The sequence below is a fragment of the Lepidochelys kempii genome, chromosome 14, assembly GCF_965140285.1.
Source record: "Lepidochelys kempii isolate rLepKem1 chromosome 14, rLepKem1.hap1, whole genome shotgun sequence".
In the NCBI taxonomy this organism is placed as follows: domain Eukaryota; kingdom Metazoa; phylum Chordata; order Testudines; family Cheloniidae; genus Lepidochelys; species Lepidochelys kempii.
Window position 1 is genome coordinate 33,649,654 of NC_136393.1, and position 22,269 is coordinate 33,671,922.

At 53.0% G+C, this 22,269-nt stretch overlaps 1 protein-coding gene across 10 annotated transcripts in view; it reads right to left on the reverse strand.

Moving 5' to 3' along the window:
• The window catches only part of LOC140898275 (uncharacterized), a 2,445,793-nt gene that overhangs the window by 1,529,762 nt on the left and 893,762 nt on the right, over positions 1 to 22,269 (reverse strand). The window lies entirely within an intron of this gene.

Below are 22,269 nucleotides of genomic sequence, written 5' to 3' on the forward strand. Positions count from 1 at the left end.
AAAAATAGAAGTAAATAGAAATAAAGAAATCCCCCCTGTAAAATCAGGATGGTAGATATCTTACAGGGTAATTAGATTCAAAAACATAGAGAACCCCTCTAGGCAAAACCTTAAGTTACAAAAAAGATACACAGACAGACATAGTTATTCTATTCAGCACAATTCTTTTCTCAGCCATTTAAAGAAATCATAATCTAACACATACCTAGCTAGATTACTTACTAAAAGTTCTAAGGCTCCATTCCTGTTCTGTCCCTGGCCAAGACGACTACAGACAGACACACAAACCCTTTGTTTCTCTCCCTCCTCCCAGCTTTTGAAAGTATCTTGTCTCCTCATTGGTCATTTTGGTCAGGTGCCAGCGAGGTTACCTTTAGCTTCTTAACCCTTTACAGGTGAGAGGAGCTTTCCCCTGGCCAGGAGGGATTTCAAAGGGGTTTACCCTTCCCTTTATATTTATGACACGCCCCCCAAATCTCAGCTAGGGTGAAACACTGGCTGGGATTTCTTCCTGGAGCTCTAGGAAAACAGAGTTAATAAGACACATGCATCTCTAAATATACTACCAAGTACATAAAGACTAACAATATTTTCCACATCTCAAGGACGATTTTAACCAGTTGATTCTGGGAAACTTTCACGGGAGAGTGCATCAGCCACTTTGTTAGAAGCTCCTGAGATGTGTTGGATGTCGAAATCAAAATCTTGGAGAGCTAAACTCCACCGAAGAAGTTTTCTGTTAGTTTCTTTGACGGTGTGAAGCCACTTTAGTGCAGCATGGTCGGTTTGCAGGTGGAAACGCCGTCCCCAAACATATGGGCGTAGCTTTTCCAGAGCGTAGACAATGGCATAACATTCTTTTTCAGTGACTGACCAGTTGCTTTCCCTCTCAGACAGTTTTTTGCTGAGAAACACTACAGGGTGGAATTCTTGATCAGGTCCTTTCTGCATTAAAACTGCTCCCACACCACGCTCGGATGCATCTGTGGTTACTAGGAACGGTTTGTCAAAGTCTGGGGCCCTTAGTACAGGGTCAGACATGAGTGTCGCTTTAAGCTTGTTAAAGGCCTTCTGACACCTTCCGGTCCACTGAACAGCATTTGGCTGTTTCTTTTTGGTTAGGTCTGTCAGTGGGGCAGCGATTTGGCTGTAGTGCGGTACAAATCGTCTGTAATAACCGGCCAAGCCTAAGAAGGATTGAACCTGTTTCTTTGACTTTGGGACAGGCCACTTTTGGATAGCATCCACTTTGGCCTGTAGGGGGCTGATAGTTCCTTGACCCACCTGGTGTCCAAGGTAAGTCACTCTGTTTAGGCCTATTTGACACTTCTTAGCCTTAACAGTTAGTCCTGCCTCCCTTATGCGCTCAAGGACTTTTTGTAGATGTTCCAGGTGGTCTGCCCAGGAATCCGAAAATATGGCCACGTCGTCAAGGTAGGCGACTGCATATTCTCCTAATCCCGCTAGGAGACCATCTACAAGTCTTTGGAAAGTGGCGGGTGCATTTCGCAGCCCGAAAGGGAGTACATTAAATTCATACAGCCCGAGATGTGTGATGAAGGCTGACCTTTCCTTGGCAGATTCATCTAGCGGTACCTGCCAGTACCCCTTGGTTAAGTCCAAGGTAGAGATGAACTGGGCCCTTCCCAGTTTCTCTAATAGTTCATCTGTGCGTGGCATGGGATAGTTGTCTGGGCGAGTTACAGCATTTAGCTTACGGTAGTCCACGCAAAAACGTATTTCCCCATCTGGTTTGGGAACTAGAACCACTGGAGATGCCCATGCACTTTCAGAGGGGCGGATTACACCCATCTGTAACATATCCTGGATCTCCCGTTCTATAGCAGTTTTAGCTTGAGGAGACACCCGGTAAGGGTGGACCCTAATTGGGTGAGCATTACCTGTGTCAATGGAGTGGTATGCCCGTTCAGTCAGTCCTGGGGTGGCTGAGAACGTTGGCGCGTAGCTAGTGCACAGCTCCTGGATCTGCTGTCGCTGCATACGCCCAAGGGTCATGGAGAGGTTCACCTCTTCCACACCCCCAGCACTTTTCCCTTCGTAATAGACACCTTCAGGCCACTCAGCGTCGTCTCCTCCCTGGGCTGTAAACTGACAAACCTTTAATTCTCTGGAATAAAAGGGCTTTAGAGAATTAATATGGTACACCTTAGGCTTTCGGTTGGAGGTGGGGAATGCTATGAGATAATTAACAGCTCCCAGGCGCTCCTGGACCACGAATGGCCCTTCCCACGATGCTTCCATTTTATGGGCCTGGAGCGCCTTTAAGACCATGACCTGGTCTCCTACTTTGAAGGAACGCTCTCTGGCATGTTTATCATACCAGGCTTTTTGCTCTTTTTGAGCATCCTGTAAGTTTTCTCTAGCAAGGGCTAAAGAGGTTCGGAGGGTGTTTTGTAGGTTGGTTACAAAGTCCAGAATGTTAGTTCCTGGAGAAGGTGTAAATCCCTCCCATTGCTGCTTCACCAACTGCAATGGCCCCTTAACCTCACGGCCATATACAAGTTCAAATGGGGAAAACCCTAAACTGGGATGTGGTACAGCTCTGTAGGCAAAGAGCAACTGCTGCAATACTAGGTCCCAATCATTGGAGTGCTCATTTACGAATTTACGTATCATGGCCCCCAAAGTTCCATTAAACTTCTCCACCATGCCATTTGTTTGATGATGGTAAGGAGTGGCAACCAAGTGATTTACCCCATGAGCTTCCCAAAGGTTTTTCATAGTTCCTGCCAGGAAATTAGTCCCTGCATCTGTGAGGATGTCGGAGGGCCAACCTACCCTGGCAAAAATGTCTGCTAGTGCCTGGCACACACTTTTAGCCCTGGTGTTGCTTAGAGCTACTGCTTCCGGCCATCGGGTGGCAAAATCCATGAAAGTCAGTATGTACTGCTTTCCTCTGGGTGTCTTTTTCGGAAAAGGACCCAGAATATCCACAGCTACTCGCTGAAATGGAACTTCAATGATGGGGAGTGGCTGGAGAGGAGCTTTGACCTGGTCTTGGGGTTTCAAAGGGGTTTACCCTTCCCTTTATATTTATGACAGGGGGCTTATTCCTTCACCCACTTACTTCCCTGGTCCTTCTCACATGAACAGAGAGCAACAATACCCGAAGTCCAAAGGTGCAAACAATTCGATGTTTATTGGGGTGAACTTCCAGCAAGCATGATTCCAGTTTCCTTCCTTAGTATCCTCCTTCCCAGCTCTGACACCACAGAGCCTTACACCTATGTCCCTGTTCCGATTCCTGCCCTTAGCCAAGCATGATTCCAACTTCCTTACTCCCATTCCCTGTTCCCATTTCCCCCTTTAGCAAAACATGATTCCAATTTTCTTACCCCCATTCCCTGTTCCCATCTCCCCCTTTAGCAAAACATGATTCCAATTTTCTTACCCCCATTCCCTGTTCCCATCTCACACACCCACATGCCCACCCCCCCCCACCCCCCCACCCCCCATTGACTACAGATTATATAGTAAAACTTGAGTTCTGCTTAGCTATACCTTAACCAATCATTTTCCTGAAATTTAACTAACCAATCCTAACATATTGTAACATGATTATGTAACCAATTATATCCCACCACCTCAATTAGTTTACACCTAGCAAAATTAATTATACAGCAGACAGGAACAATCACAGAACCAGACAGAGATTATACAGACAAACAACAGCAAAGTGGGAACTATAATGACAAAACAATACAGAAGTGAGGATTTCACATCCCAGCTATTGATAAGTGAGTTCTTGCCAGACAGGATGCTATCAAACTAAGTTTCCTTTCACATTTTCTAGGCACTTCCCTTTCTCTGGAGGTGATAGGAATACAGTCCTGTCCTGATAGTGCCTAACAGCCCAATAGCACCTTATTTCAATGTGACTAGTTTGGAATGTGAGGATGTGACCGTTTGCTTCCCAGCTTATGGCTGCCTCTGCTGCTTAGCCAAAGGCCTTAGCCTAAGAACAGGGCCTCAGACTGTCACAGTAAGAGAAGGCCCTTACACCAGCAGACAGTGATTTTGATTCTTTCTTTTATACCTCTATCACTAGCCAAGTGATAAGAATACACCTAAATTCTTAGAGTATAGGCCTTTACAGACAGGCCTGAATATCTATATCCTAACAGGTGGTTTGTCATTGGCACAAAGTACCAAGAGAAATGATGGCTTCTCCATCTCTTGATCTCTTCGAATAAAGACTAGATGCCTTTCTGGAAAATGTTTGAGTAAAAGAAAAGCCCAGCTCTTCTGACATACAGGAGGCCTTAGGATACGCAGGGGATCAGATTAAATGCTCGAATGGTTCCTTCTGGCCATAAAGTCAACTAACTTGGGAAAACCTAATTGCGGCCTGGGGAAGAACTTCTGTGTTCTACTATGTAGTCGGTGTCACCCCACAAGGAAGTGACATTGAGTGGGGTGATCCAGGGGAAGCGGCTGAAACATCCAATGTAGCTGGACAGGGGCAGGACATCAGCACTGCAGGGGAGTGGTGGGTGTGGCAGTGACATCACAAGAGCCTTTGGCAGGACCTCAGCCTATTGGACAAAGGTGGTGGGGAGGCGATGACCTCACAGAGAGAACTTGACATCAGCCAGGCAGGACAGGGGTGCAGGACAGGGGCAAGCTCGGAGATCCCTGTGGCTTTGCTTCAGCACGTCTCCTTCTCGAGGTCTCTCCTGGAGGACTGAGAGAGCATTCACTTGCACGTACGTGAGCACAAGGAGGACCCTCTTTGGAGTTTTCTCCTTTTCTTTTAGTGGATTTGCTCGAAAACAGACGTCCCTGTATAGAAGGTAAGAGCCTCGGAGAGGTTTGGAACCTGTTCAGTCTGATCCATCAGGTGCTGGCTGATTTTTAGGAAAGGAAAACATTAGATTGTGGGGGCAGTATTTTATTTCCGACCTAGGATTTTGTCCCTTAGAATTACTGGGGACATTGGGGTTTCTCCTTTTTGTTTTCCCTTTTCCTCTGTCCCTCCTACCTTTCTCTTCTTGCTTCCTTTGTCCTTTTCCTCTGCTCTCCTCCCACCACCAGGAGCTCTGTGTGTGGAGCGGGGTCTGGGGGGGTTGTGGGAGGCCCTCACAGAGAGGTGAGACTGGACTAGTGCTCCGAGAGTGATCCCCTCGGTGGTGACCGGGGCCATTCTTTGGGCTATTTAATGAGAACCCTTAGCCTCCCACCCCTCAAAGTCTCAACCTTGATTGGCTGAGGAGGGGGCTATTGACAGGGAGGAAACTCTGGTCTTTGTTGTTCTCTTTTATGACCAAGCAAATAAGTCGCAATCAGTTATACGTTTGACCAATGTGGATGCTGCTCTCCATTCATTGTCTCGGAGCAGTTCATGATCCTCTCGAACATTCCAGTTCTTCTGAAATAATTGCTGAATAATTACTATGAACAATTGTTGGTCTGTAGCTCATTTGAGAGTAATTCTGCTACTGACTGGCTGCATCAGCTAAGACAAGTCCCTGCTCCTTTCTCAGCCTTCGTTTCTCCTTCTGTCAAGAAGGAATAACAATCCTCTCCCACCTACCTCACCATGGGTGGATGCTGGGGATCCACTGAACAGTGTCACTCGGGGCAGTGCAGACTAGGGGGTGTCCTATCACACTGAGCCATATCAGATTATAACCTAATATTCAATTTGATTTGTATTTTATTGTTTTGAAATTGTGAAAAGCAGCAACTACTTAGCTCAGACTGAAGCATCTCATCCAATTTTCTAGAGCATAGTGTCTCCCCTTTGTGTATGACGAGACAGTTGAATGCACTGTGACGGACAGGAGATGCTCTTGTTTTGCAAACAGATATTTTTGCAAAGAATTTTCATCCTACTTGTTATGATTTCAAGAAACAAAGTGGTTTCGTTTGAATGGATTTTCTGACAGAAAAAGGTTTCCATGAAAATGTTCACACCTTATTTCCTGGGCCTTATCCGCCTCTGGGGGGTTGTTGTCTGTTAGTTAGAACAGGAATCAGGACAGTTGTCTTCTCTTTCTGGCTCCGTCACCGCTTCGCTGTGTGACACCTTGGGTAGGTCCAATGGGAACAGGGTCAATTCTCTAACTCCAGGCAGCAGGAAGCCTGGGTGAGATAAGGGATGTTAAGGCCATCTGCGAAGGAGAAAGGGATGTTTCCAGGTGTTGAATGTCAAGAACTCTAAACTTTGCTAAAATGGATAGTCTCGAGAAACAAGAACTAGTTGGGGCCAAACTTTAACCATTGTCTTTTATAAAGCCCATTCAGGAATGTGAGTCCCAGAGAGCCATAGAGAGGGGGAGCAACTTGCCCAAAGTCCCACAGATCAAGAGGCAGCAATGGAAGCAGGAGTGACACTCTCTCTCAAAGGCAGGGGGACCAGACATTAGGGCCTGGTTGCAATTGCCAGCTGTGGGAGGGAGTGTTCGGCAGTGGTCAGTGAAGGGGTCCATCCATGGCTCTGACACTCGGTGTGACCCTGTGGTCGCAGCTGAGGCCCGTTTGCCGTCAGTAGGGTTGGGGTCCCATGGCTACAGCCCAGTGGGTTTGGGAGGCTCCAGGAAGGTGAGTAAAGTGCTGGGATGTCAGGATCCCGGAGGCGCTGTCACCTCCGCCCTAGGGCCGTGTTCTGCACCCCCTGCTGCTGGCTGAGTTTCTCCGTCCCTTGGCAATCAGACAGACTCTTGTTTTCACAGCCAGTCGATCGCCCTCGTGTCATCACCCTGCCTGCTGGCTGGGCAGGGTAACTCCTGAGGTCACCACCCTCTCCAGCCTGCCTTGGGCTTGGAGAGTGAGGAGGAGGGTGAGGGACGTCTGCTGACCCTGAACATCCGCCATCCATTGTACCATCACTGAGAGCACGTGAGTGGCATTCGGGTTCCTCGGTGTGTTCCCCTCTCTGTCTGGGGGAGAGACTATCTCCAAAGGGGGATTTCATTTGCAAACAGCCCCCAAGAGCTCCTCACTCTTAGGCCAGGCAGGGGCTTCTCCAGAGCCGTCTCCAGTGTGTTTGGAAAGGTTCCAGCAATGGGGCTTCCCAGCCTTTCCCCTCCCAGCCCTTCCCTCCCAACCCTTCCCCAGGCTGAGAGTCTCTGAGGTGAACCAGACCCTGTGAGCTGCTGAGCCTGGAAATCAATGGGGAATGAGGAGGGCTCTGTGCTTCCTGTGCCGAGGGCCTTTGTGACTTTGATGTGAGGAATGATTTCCCAGGAGAAGTCCGGACTCCTGGCTTCTGTTCCTTCTCTAGCCTGGGTGGGAGAGTGGCCTGGGACGACAGGAGGGGACTGCTTCTCCAGAGTAACCGATGGTCTTTGGGACTGACCTCATTGCTGGAAAAGGATGAGACTTCCTGGCTATTGCAGCAGCAGGGATTACGAGGGGGAACGTTGGGAGCGGATCATGCAATGAACTCCTGCCCGTGTGTGTAGATGGCATTCCCTGCACTCCTGTGCGGGCAGAGGGGGCGGCTGTGGCTGGAGCAGGGAGGAGGAGGGACGGAAAAGGCCCAGGAGTGAAAGGCTGCCTTGAGCCCAGTCTCACCCCTGCTCCCCGCTCGGTTCCAGGATGGCCAGGCTCCTGCGGATGTTGCGGAGGAAGGCTCTGCAGGTGGCCCCAGAGCCTGAGGGAAGCAGCTGCCGTCTTCCCAAGGGGCAGAGCAACCCCTGCATCCCTGCTGGCGGGGAAGCAGCTCCCATCCAGGCCAGACGGCGGAAGTGCCCGGCCTTCTGGAAAAGGACCCCGGCTCCCGGCGCAGGCGCCGAGCTGGGAGAGGCCCCGACTAGGCCCCAATGGAGCTGGCCCAGGCTGCGGTTTCGCAGACAGGACCCATCCCAGGAGGGGCGCCGGGCAGGGTGGCTCTGGGGCTTGTTGTGTGGGCAGCAGCGGCCCCAGGAGCCCAGACCTCGTTCCCATCAGGAGGCATCGCCCTGCCCGGTCTCTGAGGACCTTCCAGCCCCTGCAGGCCAGGAGGGGGAAGGTCCCTGTCCCAGCACCGGCAGCTCAGCCTGGGACAGCGGCAGCACCTGGGCCTCTGGCAGCAGCCAGGCCGATGGAGGCCACTGCTTTGTTCCAGGTGAGGAGCCGGGCTGGGCTCCGGGAGGGCTGAGGACGGGATGTGAACACCCTGGGCCCAGATGCTCTCCCAGGGATACGGGGGGTGGGTCCCAGCCCAGGTGTCTGGCCTGAGCCCCGCGAACCCCACGGACAGCAGCAGCCATCACACAGCTGCCCCTTCCGCACGGGGACCTGGGGGTGGGGGCGTGAAGAGCTGCTGCCACTTTGGTCCTTGCTGCTCCAGGGCCGGGGGAATCGGCACCTCCCCTGGAGTCCTGGCCAGTGGGGGGGGGTTCTTCTCTGGGCTTCTGCAGCTGTTGGGGGCTGAAGGCATCCCTGAGAGGGAGGTTTGGGGCCCCATCTGCCCTGGGTGCCTGAGGTGGGAAGGGGGGTCTTGAATCCTGCTCTGCCCACCATGCCCCTGTCCTTCCCTCCCTGGTGCAGGGACCCCCCTGGATTCGGAGCAGGAGGAAGGGGTGGACGTGGCCAAAGATGAAGCTGCTCTCAAGGTCATCCGAGAGCAGCTCCAGTGCAGAGATAAGGTACAAATGTTCCCCACTGGGCTGGAACCAAGATTGCCCTGCCCCTTCCCAGCATCCCCACCCCCTGCCGAGGGTCTTGTGCCTCCTGATCCACCACCCCCAATGGGACCCTTTTACATCCATGATGTGGGACCCCCAAGATGGGGGTGTCCCACAACAGCCAAAGTCATCTCCCCCCACAGGCACTGTCCCAGTTCCTGATCCTGCTTGTGTAGGAGTGGTGGGGGATTTGGACAATAGGCGGGTCCCCACAATCCCCCATTGAGGCCTGAGCCCTGGAGCTGGTGTGGGTGGGGCAGGAAGGTCCCTCATTAACAGGTTGTCTCTCGCTATACCCCACTCCCGGTGGGTACAGGATGAGGGGCAGCAGCTCCTGTTCCTTCAGGCCATCTACCCCGCATGTCTGGCTGCACGGGAGAGAGGGGAGGACACGCTGGAGCCGCGCTGCTGCAAGGCGGCTGTGGTGAAGAGGATCGTGGTGAGTGAGACACGCCATACGGCAGCTGGAGGGAGGGGGAGAATTGTGGGGCTGGGGGGCAGCTGAGAGTGGGGGACAAGGAATCTCATGGTCCCAGCTCAGTCGTCGGGATGGGGCTGAATGGGGGCAGTTTTGACAGGGAGGAGGAGAGAAGGGGATTGGGAGTGAGCTGGGCAGGAATCCGAGAAGGGGGACAAGTCGGATGGGCAGGAAGGAATTGGAGGAGCGGGAGGTGGTGGGGGATCCTGCTGGCCATGTGGGGCACTGGCTGTGTCATCTCCTCACTGGGAGGCGTCAGTCGGGCCTGAATCTCACACGCTTCTTTGTCTCTTTCACGTCTCACAGGAGCTCATCGAGGAGCTTCCCGATGACTCGTCACCCAGCGCCGTCCTCGCCCACTCCCTGGCTGCAGTGGGCTACCTCTGGTACTGAGACAGGCCCACCCCGCAACCCTGCCGGCTCCCCTCACCCCAGTGCTGCTCAGGCCCAAGGCTGGGAGTCACCATCACTGTCCCTCCCAAGTCACCTCCCAAGAGTGGCGCCTCTGGCAGAGATGGTGGGGTGGGGAGGGTCACTCTCTCCTGGCAGGGCTCTTCTTTTCACTCCCATAACATGACAGGGGCCTTGGGGAGGGGCTCATTCCCGGGCTCCGATACAGGAGGGGCAGCAGGCTCCAGGGAACAGCAGCTATTCCTGTCCTGCCACTGTCTGTCTGGGACACCTTGGCCTTGTCATTCCCTAGCGAAGTGCCTCAGTTTCCATTCTCGCCAGCCTGTGCCTCTATCCCTGTGGCTTGGTGTCTGTGTTGGCGACAGTCCCACCCAGTACTGCACAGTCTAATAGCGGCTCCTCTCTCTTGCCAGCACCATGAAACCTGCCCTGGAGCCAGCCCTAGAGACCCACCTCTTGCGAGCTGCCCTTCACTCCGTCTTCACCCTGGGCACGGAGAAGGACACCACCGGCATCCAGGTACCTCCTCCTCCATCCTCCTCCTCTTCCAGAGTAGTCCTTGGTCCCTACTCCCTTGATTCGCTGGAGCTCCAGATTTAGGGGTGGGGTAGTGGAGATGGAACAAGCTGCAGGCTTGGATCCTTCCCTCCAGCAGGGAAGAGATTACCCCTCCCTGGGGGATTTTTCTTTCTTTCTTTCTTTCTTTCTTTCTTTCTTTCTTTCTTTCTTTCTTTCTTTCTTTCTTTCTTTCTTTCTTTCTTTCTTTCTTTCCTAAGCCGTGTTTGGCCCAGAAGCCCAGGTTCCATCCATAGCAACTTGGCTGTTTCCTACTCTTCTGCCTACAAGGCCCTCTGCAGAGACCTGCTAAGCTCATGGATTAAAGGTCCAGGGGTCATCAATTCTTGCAAATTGCCTGCAGTGGGATGTGAAGGAGAGAGGCCAGGAGATGTGTTTGGGAGTCTCCCCAGTGCTTCCCAGAGACCCCTCTTCCCATCCTGTGGCAGGTGTAGGCCCAGGTTCCCTAACTCTGACCCATGCTTTGCAGACTCTGCACAAAGTCATCCCTGAGGTCCTGGATGCCATGCTGGGGAACCTGCTGGCAGAGTCCCCAGACACAGACAGGCTCCACTTCATCTTGGAGGTGAGCCCCATTTGACCGTAACTCTTTGGGGGACTGGTAAGGAGAAACTGGAAGATCCATTTTCTACTCTGTCCTCCTAGCTGGGTCCCCAGTGGGCCGTCCTTGGTTGGTGGGTCAGTGCAATGTAGTGTCAGGTCCTTCCTTCTTGAGGAACAGAGGAAGGAGCTGGGACTCCAAGCCAGAGCTCTGCCTGGTTCTGCTGAGCACTAAGCACAGGGCTCCTGGCTGTCTTGGGGAGAGAGAGTCTGAAAATCCACCCTTCCCCCTCCCCTCCAACACACAGAGCCCATGAGATTAGGGAGCTACTTCTCAGAGAAGAGGCACATGCTCCTTCCTAGAGAAACAGGAGGGCCCCAGGGAATCAGCCCTTCCCTCTGATCTGCTCTGAAATTCCTGGGGGGATTGTGCTCTCAGTCACTCCCTACTTCCCCCCAAGGATTTGCATAGCAGGGAAGGGCCGAGGGTTCAGTCTTCTTTCTGGTGAACTGTTCAGGAATCAGGAATTCTGGGAGGATGGGACCAGCCCCTAGATTGTCCCAATCTAGAGAGATGCGGAGAAGTTGTGACCTGAAGGGTACAAGCTGCATCCTGGGGGAAAGAATCCCCTTCTAAAGCTCTGCCATCAAGGACTCAGCTATTTCCCCCTGCGCAGAATGTCTCAGGCCCCTGGGGCTGGAGGCGTGGGGGGCTCATTTGTAAAGCAGGAGCAGCTGGCCACTGAGTCTGACCTGCCTCCTTTCCCCACAGCATGTCAACCTCTGGGTCGTGTCCAGGGTGTCGCAGGAGCGAGCCAGGGCCATCAGGAGCAGCACAGCCCTGCTGAGATACACAGTCACTCTCCCTGAGTTTGACATAAGTGAGCTCCGAGCCCAGCTTGCTGGCTCCAGGGGGAGGCGGGCTGGCTCCAGCGGGCTGCAGGATCTGCTGCTGCTGCCGGGGCTGTGGCTTAGGAGGGTTCTTCATGGGGAGGCAGAGTCAGAGCAGGACTGAGCTAGCTTGAGTCAAGTTCTTCTTGTCCTGGTTCAGTGTTGACCCTGGGCCTTTAAGGGGACCATGCTCCAGCCCCTGCTTGGCATCCCGGGCTCCCTTGGCAGCAGAGCAAATGAAGGTTCGATCTCAAGCTCCTCTCCCCCAGCATCTCCTGTAGAGGGGCTAAGGGGAAGGAGCCCTCTGGCCCAGGGCAGACAGGGAGCTGAGAGGAAAATGCTGATGGAGTCCCCTCTGCTCTCCCTTCCATTAGATCTCAGCCGAGTTCCCTCAGATGGGTCGCCATGTGGCCCAGCTGGCTCTATTTGTCAGCGATCCAGACAAGGACATCAGCCAGCAGGCCAGGGAGGGGACTTACCGGCTCTACCAACTGCTGCTCCAACAGAAGGGTAAGGAACCCAGCTGGGACACGGAACCCAATAGGGGACTGAGAGTGACCATATGTTGATAATGGGACCCTAGACCATTTCTCTCAGACTGACCCCAGCCGGAGGACAAGTCTCTCTCTGCCTCTGTTCTTCTCCACTCCACTGTGGAGCCACCAATGGGATTGGAAGGACACAGAAACTGCAACCAGAATGAGGAGAAAATTCGCTCTCTCTCTCTCTCTCTCTTCCAGGTCTGACCATACATGACGTGGAGGATCTCTGGTGCTATGACTGGCACCAGGACAGAAGGCTCTTAGGCTACAAGAATACAGCCAGAGTGGGGGAGGTAAGGGCACTGTGTCAGGGCATGACACAGCTCAGGGAGTGTAGCTGGCTGGGTTCCCTGCAGTGGAGGCCTCCTGAAGACAGGAAAAGAGCCTGCTCCTTATTTCCAGCTCAGAGTTCCTCATCCAGCAACCAGTGGGACACGCTGGTGCCAAAGGTCCCACACTGGGACTGGGCCAGGAGTCTCCTTGTTCTTGTCAGGCTGCAGGTTGGATTCCCCTTGAAGAAACCAAGGAGCTGCAGAGGCCATTCCCAGCGAGGAGAGAAATCACTAAGCTGCGGGGAAGAGACCTTTGGTCTGTCAGCTCCAACCCCCTCCTCCCCTCAACAACACACGCACACTCCTCTAGCCGCTGAGGTGCAGGAGATCTCTCTGCTGGAAGCAAGACAGAGTCCCCTGTCGTCTCTGTGCCCTGCACAGCAGAGTGGGCCTGCTCACACACATTAGAGATCCATTTCCAGCCCATCCTGGCCCCTGCCATAAATTGCCTTCCCGAAAGAGCCACTGGAGGCTTTGGTCCCTCAGCATCTGCGACCTTTTAATAAAGGGGCTTCCCTGAACCCTGGGACCCTGAAATTTGGATATTAGGAAAAACTTTTTCACTAAGAGGGTGGTGAAACACTGGAATGCGTTACCTAGGGAGGTGGTAGAATCTCCTTCCTTAGAGGTTTTTAAGGTCAGGCTTGACAAAGCCCTGGCTGGGATGATTTAACTGGGAATTGGTCCTGCTTTGAGCAGGGGGTTGGACTAGATGACCTTCTGGGGTCCCTTCCAACCCTGATATTCTATGATTCTATGATTCGATTCTATGATTCTATGAAAGCCTCCTGGGGAATGAACTGCCTTGGCCACAGCAGCTCTCTTCCCCGCCCTTTGGGGCACTAGACGCCATTGTACCGCCAGGACTTGGAGGCTGGCTCTGGGCAATCTACTCGAGCCTCATGTCCTCTTGGTTTTAGGTCTTTGAAAAATTCTTCTCCGTCGGGCAGAGAAGATCCTTCGTACAGACAGCATTGCTGGCCATCCACGACCCCCTGCTGCGTGTCAGCCAGGCTGGGCTGGTGCTGGTCTACTCCCTCCTGGGGGAAGCCCAGCAACTGATGGGGGACACGGTAAGCAGCTGCAATCGACTCAGAAGCTTGGGGTGGGACCCAGGGCCTCATTCCTCATTGAGTTATGAGGAGAGGCTGAGGGAGCTGGGATTGTTTAGCCTGCAGAAGAGAAGAATGAGGGGGGATTTGATAGCTGCTTTCAACTACCTGAAAGGGGGTTCCAAAGAGGATGGCTCTAGACTGTTCTCAATGGTAGCAGATGACAGAACGAGGAGTAATGGTCTCAAGTTGCAGTGGGGGAGGTTTAGATTGGATATTAGGAAAAACTTTTTCACTAAGAGGGTGGTGAAACACTGGAATGCGTTACCTAGGGAGGTGGTAGAATCTCCTTCCTTAGAGGTTTTTAAGGTCAGGCTTGACAAAGCCCTGGCTGGGATGATTTAACTGGGAATTGGTCCTGCTTTGAGCAGGGGGTTGGACTAGATGACCTTCTGGGGTCCCTTCCAACCCTGATATTCTATGATTCTATGATTCTATGATTCCCATCCTCTCGCCATTTGCTGGCCTGGTAGCAAGGAGCCTAGTGGGGACTTCTGGCCTTCATGGACTTCTGTTCTTAGGATGTGGTGCTCTGCTATCACTCCTGGGAAGGACAGGAGAGTCTCCTAAGTGCCCTCTGGGAACCTTTCCTGCCCCACAGAGCTGCACCCATTTCCCCATGGCCTAGTGTCCATGTCACCCCAGCCACCATCGAGAGTTGCTCCCATCCCTGGCATCCTGGGAGGCCAAGGACTGACTGGTGATGGTGACTGACTGAGGCACATGGGCGTGGAAAGCTGGTCTTGCTGCTGGTAGGGCTGGACCCGCTCTCGAGAGATTGGGAGGATTCAGTCGTCAGGGGCTGCTGACCTGCTCCATTCACCAGGGCTGCCATCCTGTGGTTTCAGGTTTTGTCACTGGGGTGTCTTGGGGAAAGGTCTCAAGCTCTCCCCATTCCACTTCACTGCTGCCAGAATCCCTTCCACCCCCCGCCACCCTTCTAGAGCCCCCTCCCTGCCCTACCTGGGTGGGGATGGAGGTAGGGGTGGAAGAGAGGGTTCTCCGAACTTGAGCGGTGTCCCCAGGTGGGTTGGAGGTGGAACAGCTGTCAGGGGCACTGATGGGGAAGTGGCAGGAGCTCACCCTACAAGGAGGGGGGTTGGCACTGAAGGTCACTAGAGAGGACAGCAAGCCTCCATCCTGGGGGTCAGGAGGGTGAATCTACCACTCAGACATGAGCAGCTGCTGCGTGGAAATGATGGTGCTGGTTCCAGGTGCCCTTCATCCTCCCTGATTCCTGGGGAGTGTCTCAGTCTCTGACATGTTCTCGTTCCCCTGCAGCATGAGGATGTCACAGCCAAGGTCATGGGCCAGCTTCACATGATTCGGCACTTGCGCCAGATGCCCAAGGCGCTGCAAGGGCTGTGGCTCATCTGATGCTCTTCAAGGTTCCCCTCCCTGTTCAGCAAGTCCCGCTCCCTGCTGCAGGTACTGCTGTGTCTCACTATAAATGGGGGACTAGTGGAAGCAGAAATGGAGGCCCCTGGCACTCATAGGAACTCTCTCACCTCTCTGTGGAGCTGTGTCCTTCCCGCGGCCCCCCAGATACCTTCATCTGGGGCAGGAGCTCTTTCCCTCACACCCATATCCCTCCCCTCTTTCCTTGATCTCACCCCCATCCCATTTCCCGTGCTCCCAGGCAGAGATCTTCCTGCCCCATATGGCGCAGAAGGACCTTTGCGTCAGGGCTACAGACTGTCTGCCCAACTGAAGCTCAGGAAGCTCCACCTTTGAGGAGGTGAGGATGGGACAGAGGCTCAGGGCTAGCTTCATCTCCTGCCCTTTATTCTTCCTTTGGCCCTTCTCTGGGCTCTCAGAGTCTGACATGAAGAGGAGCCTCCTCCCCGCATGTCTTCTAGGCCCTGGGGTGTGTGACAGCCTCCCAGATGGGTGCAGTCAGAAGCTGAAGCACCTCAGGGAGCAGTGGGGACAGGTCCCTTGTCCTAGGAAGCCAAGCAGTAGTAGTTCTCAAAGAGGCCTAGAGGGAAGAGCCCACTCCCTCTTGGAGGTAAGAGCCATTGACTTCTTTGGGCAAAATGGGTTTCTTGGGGGAGAAATGGGATCCCTGCTGCATAGCCTGGCTGGGATCTTCCCCCATCCCTGGGACAGAGACATCTTCATCAGTGTGCCACCCTTGTTTTTTTCCAAGCAGGAGGCTCCCCAGAGAACTCCTCCTCAAACCTCTTCTCCTGGGAGCGTTTCTGGGAGGAGGCTCCTGTCCCTCAGTCTCTAACTCCATCATGCAGTCTCTTTCACCTAACATCTCCGCTCTCCAGCTCCACTTGCCACAGCAGGACAAACGGACCTTCAGCTCGTAGGGAACAGACTCTGACCTCCTTCTGATCAGCAATGGGGTTTCACCATCCCCTCAGCAAACCTGTCAGCCGGGCTGGACCGGATTTGAAGGAGGAGGGTATCTAACAGGGTGGCTTGGCCTATGGCTGCCTAGCCTGGGGCTAGGCCAAATTGATGATCAAGTGAGCCCCACCTGAGAGGAAACAAGGGAAAACAGCAGCAAAAGTCCAGAAGCAGAGCGAGCTGTTCAGGAGATAGCCTTGGGCCAAACCCTGGAGTCCAGGGTAGGACTGGCTTCTCTCACCGTCCCTAAGGAAGGGGACATAGAAGACCATAGAAACCCAAGAAGGGCAGGCCGAACCGAAATCAGGCTGAGGAAGAACTCCCCACGAGGGTGGAAGGCCTTGTTTCTGTTCAAGACATTTTGGGACTTTGTTTGCAAGGAGCACGACCCAGGAAGGAGTGGAGTAAAGGACAGTCACCTGGTTGGAGGGCTGAGTTCCCAGCCAACAAACTGCAAGAGTGAGTATGAGCGGGGTTGCTAGCCCAGTGAGAAAGCAATGACACGAGGCCTGGCCAGCATCTAGCGGTGAGTGAACTCTGGTACACACCCAAAGTGGCCGTGTCTAGAGCCCTGGGTAGGCTCTTCTGTGGGAATTTCCCATGGGTCGGTGGGGCCAGAATCTCTCCTGCTCCTTTGGTCTCTTTGGGCTTCCCACAAGATGTCTGGTAAACTGCCCTTGGACTCTGGGCCCAGCACCGCTCAGAAATTATTCGCTACCTTCAGAGAGACAGGGCACAGCTCAGCCTGTTGGGTAGGCTGGAGAATCACACTTCACTCGAACACACAACACTGAGGTGGTTTGGGAAGTATAGTAACAAAGAAGAGATTTAAGTGATACTAAGCAAGAGAAAGAGACAAATTTCAAAGAGAGAAACAAAACACAACACACTTTGTAGTGACTAAAACTGAATCTTAACAAGTCACAATCTTTGCCTTAGCAGTTTCCAGACTAACATCTCAGCTTTCCTAACAGACCTTCTTTGATGTCCCTGTAGGGTAGAAAACATCTCTGTCGAATCCGCTGATTTGATTGCTTCGTCTTCTGGTTTCAGACCCTCTGTTCTCCTTCTGGGCTGCCTGGACCCTGATTGTAACATTTCTCTGGCCCAGCCTCTTACACAGATGTGTGCTGCAGCCAGCCCAGCGCAGGGAGCAGTGGGGACAGATGATCTCCTTCTGTCAGACCAAGCAACAGGGTCCCATTGAGGCTTAGATGGAAGATCCCAGGCATCTCCTGGAGGTAAGAACCGTCCACCCTTCTGGGCACTTGGGGCTGTTGCAAGAAAGAGGGGGCTCCTGTTCCATAGCCTATTTGTCCTCATGACTGTGTTTTTTTCTTCTCAGAGGATGCGCCCGGGACCCTGGAGACTGTTTCGTGCAGGAGGTTTGAGCAGGGAGAGATCACTCACTGTCCTGACCCCTGGGTCATTAACCCGGGTCTGCAGGGTTCCTGGGAGCAGCCACCCTCCAGCACGCCACCTGGAAGCCTACGAAAAACTGCTTACCTAGGACTGACGAAGTCCAGACCCAGTTTGAGGCTCCTATTGGCAGAGTCCCAGAGCAGCTAATCGGCCCCCGGGACCTCCTTAAACCAGCAGCAGGAACAAGAAGCTGTCTGAACAGCCGAGATCCTCCCCGGCTCTGGACCGTGTGTTGGCTGTTCCTGCTCCCACTCCCCAGGCTTGATTTTTTGGCATCTGGACTCAGGGTGACTCACCTGACTTGAGATTCTGAACACAATTTGGTCTTTTGCTTCTGCTGTTCCAGTGTCCTGACCCAGCTGACTCTCGACTCCTGTCTTGTGAGTGTGGACTCTGCCTCTGACCGCTAGGTCTGGCTGCCCATGAGCCGGCCATGACAATGACTTTTCTACAATTCCTCCAATGCCCTTTTCTGCTCTCCAGCTCTGCTCTCCCAGCAAGACACACCGATGCCTTGGCTCCCAGAGTCCTGCTTACCTGCTAGTCAAGGGCTCAGGGGGAGTGCTTGTCTTGCCCCCTCCCCCATCACAGCTGCTTGTCCTCGGGGACTCTCCCTAGCGCAGAGGAGAATCCGTCCTGGCAGCAATTCAGGAAGTCACAGAAGGGACGGTCTGCTCAGCTCCCTCTGCAATGCCACTGCCCGAGAGCATTACGAGTGGGTGCCCAGTGACTGTGCCGGCAGCTCCTTGAGAGACTCCTGGGGGCCGGGTAGTCGTGTTTCACGATGACCGCAGGAAGCCATGCAAAGAGTGCAGCATTGAGAAGACTCTCCTGCTGTCCCAAAGGGTTTCTGTTCTCCTGCACGGTCAGACCATGGGGCCAGGCTGCAGAATGGGGAAGAGCTGTTTGGTGACGAGTCCAAGGATTCACCATACAGGTGGCAGCAGCTGCAGATCCTGGAGTCCCTGTGGTCGGGTTACCATGTGTCCGGAGTTTCCCGGACATGTCTGGCTTTTTGGGTTTTAAATTGCCCTCAGGGAGGAATTGGTAAAACTCTCCAAAGGGCCGGGATTTCCCTCCCAATGCAGCACTCTGGGGGCGGAGGGGGAGCTGCGCACTCTGTGGGGGAGCACGGCACTGTGTCTGGCTCCGCACCCCAGACACACTGCTCTGAGCAGCAGGGTACGGGGGCCGGGGGGGCTGGAGAAGGGGCATGGGGTCCCAAGGGACAGTCAGTGGACAGGGAGCAGGAGGGGTTGGATGGATGAGGGGTTCTGGAGGGAGCCTGTCAGGGGGTGGGCATAAGAAGAGGGGTCGGGGGAGTCAAGGGACAGGGAGCGGGGGGGTTGGACAGGGCGGAGGTATGCGGGGGAGTCAGGGTCAGGGAGCAGGGGGATTGGATGGGTTGGGGGTTCTGCGGGGGCAGTAAGGGGACAGGGAGTGGTTGGATGGGTGTGGGAGAGCCAGGGGTCTGTCAGGGGGTGGGAGTGCGGATAGGGGGAAGGGCACTCAGGGGACAGGTAGGGGCTGGAGTTCTAGGGGGGCAGTTAGGGTGGAGGGGTCTAAGGAGGGGGCAGTTGGAGACAGGGAGAAGGAAGGCTTAGATAGAGGGCAGGGTCCTGGGAGGGGGCGATCAGGGGACAAGGAGCAGGGGGGGTTGGATGGGTTGGCGGTTCTGTGGGGGGCAGTCAGGGGGCAGGAAGTGGGAGGGAGTAGATAGGTGGCAGGGCTACCACTCCCCCCCCACCCTCAGAGTGTCCTCTTTTTTGAAAGTTCAAATATGGTAACCCTACCCTATGGGCCCAGCCTCCACTCCTGAGAGTTCAGGCGAACATCCCCCTGTGCTCAGGGAGTCTTTGGCTTTGGCGGCTGGGCCTGCCTGCCGAGACAGAGGACTCAGTGTTTCCATTAGGCTGCTCAGTTGCCAATGCAGCCACCCAAAGACGTGAAGAATGGAAGCGAAAGAGCAAAGCTGGACCCTCCGCTGATCTCCTGCAATCAAGTGAGCCCAGCCTGGGAGAGATAGAGAAAGCTCCAAGGTGGCTGGTGGCTGCAGGGAGCCAGGGGAGGAGAAATAAATAGTTCATGATGAATCCTACGGGCTTTGTCTTGTGTGGTGAAGGGTTTCAAATGGGTCTAGTTACTATCACATTCAACTTTACAATCACTGTGTCTGATTGAAGGGCAGGTCTAGAAAGGGCAGAGGTCACTCAAGGAGCTTCAAGTCTCAGATTCTGTCCCTACTGCCTGCTTTGACCAGTTGATCTCAACCCAACACCGCCCTCAGGAGGTCGCAGTGGTGAGCTCTTTCCCTCTTTTTCTGGTTTTACCGCCAGCATGGGGACAGGATACATGTGGCCAAGGCAATGGAGAGGCATGGGGGTCACTTGCAGAGGCATGCAGAGAACTTGCAGAGTTGCCTGTTCATGCAGTTCCTATGGGGGAAGCACGGTAGGGTACCGTGCACTCCGGGGCACGATTTCCAATTTTGGTGGTGGCAGGGAGGATAATTTCACCCTGATTCCAGGGGCTACTTAGGCACGTGAAAACTCTACTGTTTTGACAGATAACTTAGCAATGAGCTGACAGGAACTCTTGCCAGACTGCTTTCCGGGGAAGACAGCTAGAAGAATGGATCCAGGGAATGATTCTGTAGCTCTGAGCTGTTTGGACACTTTCAGGGAACATTCCCGATGCAAGACTGAGATCCCCAAAGTTATCCTGGGTAACCCTGAGAGACTTATGGAAAACTAGCAGATCCCACATCTCTGCTGTCACTTTGCACGGACAAACTCGGACTGTCCGAACCTGTTCATGTATTTTACCTGCTTTAACCTCTCAAGAACTTTCACATATAAAAGAAAGAAAATTAAATAAACGACATAGTTACACCGATATAGGGCTGTAGCGTAAACCCGACCTCAGAGTTGTCCCATTGAAATGGAATTATTCACAGCAGTAATTAAAGTTAAACATGAACGTAAGTGTTTCCAGGCCCAAGATTAAGGCCACAGGTTATGAGAGGTGCAGATGCAAGAAGAGAAGAGCTGTGCAAAAACTGAAATGCCACTTGGAACCTGGCCCAAACAATGCATCATGAAAAATAAACTCATCTTGTTATACAGTAACAGAGCTGGTTCAAAAAGGTTTTACACTGACAATGCAACCTTTGAACTAAAAATGCCACTTTGGATTACATTGATCATTTGAAAAAAGTTACCTCTTTAAAAAAAACATTTTGGATTTCTCTGCCCACTTGAGAGAGAATGTGGAGTTTTTCCCACCAAAATGAAACAAAAATTTGATCATTAAAAACATTTCCAAATAAGTTTGAAGAATATGGGGGGGGAGAGTGGTTTCTTCTTCAACTTTCATGAACCTCTCCACCCTCGCTATGTCTGTCTGTATGTCCATGAATGATAAATGTCTGTATGTACATGAATGATAAATATGTCCGCTACTGAAACTTTTACAAACAACGGCTCTCATCAGGAGCACTGAGGTCACATTACGCAGAGAAACACCCAGGCCTGCAGGGTTCACATTCTCCAAGACATAAACCGCCCCAGGACGGGAATGTCACACACAACACAGTGTGACTGGCCCGGGTTGGTTCGGTGCATGTTTTGCTGTTGCTGGCAAATTGTGCTGTTTTAAGGTGGGGGGGGAGTTATATTTGAAATGAGTTCTTCATCCTCTCCCACTCTCATCTAGGGGTCCCGGAACAGGGGAGACCAGGGCCCACCACTTTTTACTGGCCATAAGTGTGAGTGACTGGATGATGGGGGAGAGAAGGGAGTGAGCGGGGGCAGTGTTTTGGGGGCAAAGGGGCGGCATGAAGTGGGAGCTCAGGGAAAAAGGCGGTGTGAGGGGGGGCCTCAGGGAAAGGAGCGGTTTGAGGGGGCAGGACCTCGAGGAGAAGGGGTGGCACAGGGGCTGGGCCACAGTTTGGGTGCCAGCAGCCCCCCCCCACACACTTTTAGGAAGCTTTTGCCCATCCTGCCCTCATCCCAAATTAATTTGTTGCAGTAAGAAAACTTTGAGCAACAAGGAGACTTAGAGACGCACAATATAACTGCCAAAATCCTCACCTGCCCCTCGAGCTGGGCAAACAGAATTTTTTGGTAGCTGGCAATTCCAAAAAAGAGTTGGAAAAAAACCGGTTTCAGGTTGAACAAAACTAACATTTTTCCAAATTTTTGATGAACCAAAAAGCTTTAAAAAAAAACAAAACAAAACAAAAAGACCCAGGAACATTTCAAGGGTTGTAACTTTTTGAATCTTTAAAATAAAATTGAAGGACATTTTTAAACAAAAAAATGTTTCAAACTGAAAAATCTAAATGGTTTGTTTGGAAAGCGTCTAAACGAAATGCTTCGACTTTTTAAGAACTGTGGGGAGGGTCTGGACGTGAACAATTCAGCAGACCGGATACGAATTCGCAAACAGGTCTCCTTCCCCATTATCCAGGACTGAGTTTCGATTCCTGTTTCTGGTTCCCTGGGCCTGGTCCCCGTCCCTGTCACACACTGCGGGGAGCTCAGATTCCTGGGAATCCTGCCGACTTCCAGGCTGCGGGGAGGGATGAGTCAGCAGCTTCCTGAAGACGAGTCGCGAGTAGGCAAACACTTTCCCTCTACCTTTCCAAAACCCACATCGGTACAGTAAGACTAGCACCCCCACCGCTGCCACCACTCCATGCACCAGGAGACGATTCCAGGACACTGGCTCTGAAACAAAAGAGAGAGAAAGGCCCCATGACTAAGGGACTTCGTTAAATCATCCCACTGCTGCCATGAGGATCCCAGAAGATGAAGACATTCCTGGGATACAGGAAGAGCTGAGTTGGGTCGTGTGCACATGGGCACCACTCAGAACAGCGGGAATGAGATCTCCAGGCTCATTATCCCCATCGGCCAACCTGACGGAGGGAGAAAGGTGAGCCCGGCAAAGCAGCCCCGTTACAGAGTCTGG